We start from the raw sequence: 2,392 nt of genomic DNA on the forward strand, positions 1-2,392 counted from the left end.
AGAGCTTTGCTCTTGTTTCCCAGGCTGGAGTGCAGTGGCACGATCTCGGCTCACTGCAACCTCTGCCTCCCAGGTTCAAGCGATTCTCCTGTCTCAGCCTCCTGAGTAGTTGGGATTACAGGTGCATGCCACCACACTCAGCTAATTTTTTGTATTTTTAGTAGAAACAGCGTTTCAACATGTTGGCCATGCTGGCCTCAAACTCCTGACTTTGGCCTCCCAAAGTGCTGGGATTACAGGTGTGAGCCACTACCCCCTCCCCTCCCCTCCCTTCCCCTCCTTTCCTTCTTTTCTTTTTTTTGTTTTTATGGGGACAGTGTCTCACTACGTTGCTCAGGCTGGCCTTGAACTCCTGGCTGAAGGTATCCTCCCGCCTTAGCCTCCCAAAGTGCTGGGATTGTAGGCATCAGCCACCATGCCTGGCCTCTCAGCTTTTTCTAATGGTGAAGTCTAAATTTTTCATTTAGGAGAAATAGTGCTATAACAATATTGCTAATAATAAATGATTCTTAGCCAGTCAGTGAAACAAAAAAGAAGTAATCATTTTGGTAAGGATTATCAAGTTGGAGATTTAAATCCAAATATAAAACCTTTCTATAGCCACCTCTTTAACCTTCCCACTAACAATATACAGCAGTAACAAGCTTTGTGCTAGCTCTTCAACATAATCTATCACAACTATTATAGTTGGGCCCATCAGAATAAAGATTTACTTACGGAGACTTAAATTATTTGTTGAATTGAAACTAACAAGTAGAGGCTGGGAGCAATGTAATCCCAGCACTTTGGGAGGCTGAGGCAGGAAGATTGCTTGAGGCCAGGAGTTCAAGATCAGCCTAGGCAACATAGGAAGACCCTGCTTCTACAAAAAAATTTAGCTGGGCATAGTGGCACATACCTGTAGTCCTAGCTATTCAGAAGGCTGAGGTGGGAGGATTGCATGAGCCCAGGAATTCAAGGCTGTAGTAAGCTGTGATTGTGCCCCTGCACTGCAGCCAGGGCAACACAGTAAGACCCTGTCTCAGAAGAAAAGAACCAAAGAAACTAATAAGTAGATAGATACAGTGAATGCAGTGCTTGCTGCGGCAACACATATACTAAAATTGGAAATAGTAAATGTACTGAAGGGACCAGTGCTTTAAAAAAAGTCTCAGGGGCCGGGTGTGCTGGCTCACACCTGTAATCCCAGCACTTTGGGAGGCCGAGGTGGGTCGATCACCCGAAGTAGGGAGTTCGAGACCAGTCTGATTAACGTGGTTAAACCCCATCTCTACTAAAAATAAAAAAAATTAGACCAGGCACAGTGGCTCATGCCTGTAATCCCAGCACTTTGGGAGGCTGAGGTGGGCGAATCACCTGAGGTCAGGAGTTCGAGACTAGCCTGGCCAACATGGTGAAACCCCATCTCTAATCTCTACTAAAAATACCAAAAATTAGCCAGATGTAGTGGTGGGAGTCTATAGTCCCAGCTACTCAGGAGACTGAGACAGGAGAATTGCTCAAACCCGGCGGGTGGAGGTTGCAGTGAGCCGAGATTCCACCATTGCACACCAGGCTGGGCAACAAGAGTGAAACTCTGTCAAAACAAACAAGCTAACAAAAAAATTAGCGTGGTAGTGGGCGCCTATAATCCCAGCTACTCAGGAGGCTGAGGCGGGAGAATCACTTGAACTCCAGGGGTGCAGAGATTGCAGTGAGCCCAGATAACACCACTGCACTCCAGCCACCACTGGGTGACAGAGCAAAACTCCTCTCAAAAAAATGTTCTGGGCATGGTGGCTCACACCTGTGATCCCAGCACTTTTGGGAGCCCAAGGCAGGTGGATCTTTGCTTGAGCCCAAGAGTTTGAGACCAGCCTGGGCAGCATAACAAGATCCCATGTCTACAAAATACAAAAATTAGCCAGGCATGGTTACATGTACCTGTACTCTTAGCTACTCAGAAGGCTGAGGTGGGAGGATCACCTGAGCCCAGGGAGGTCAAGGTCACCATGAGCTGTGATCATGCCTTTGTACTCCAGCCCAGGAGACAGTAAGACCCTCTCTCAAAAAATTAAAATAAGGTCTGGTTTATTTATTGAATTTAGCTACATAAATAATTTCAACTAGACTATCTGATGTTTGTACCAGCTAGACTGACATGTGTAACCAATAGTGTACAAGTAATGTGTCGTAGCTCCCAGCAGAGTTGAAAGGCACTTTGTTGGGAATAGGGAAAATTCCTGGGAAACAATGGAAATGAAGCCCTCTGTGTGGTGACCACCATCTTCCTGCTTGAAAAGTGGGAACAAAAGTTAGTAGCCTGTTGTTGAAAAACAAAAGTCCTAAAACAAAACAAAGATCCTAAAATAGGCTCTATTTCTGCAGAGTCCCTTATGCAGGGTTCAACTGA

The sequence above is a fragment of the Cebus imitator genome, unplaced genomic scaffold, assembly GCF_001604975.1.
Source record: "Cebus imitator isolate Cc_AM_T3 unplaced genomic scaffold, Cebus_imitator-1.0 Scaffold76, whole genome shotgun sequence".
Taxonomy (NCBI): Eukaryota; Metazoa; Chordata; class Mammalia; order Primates; family Cebidae; genus Cebus; species Cebus imitator.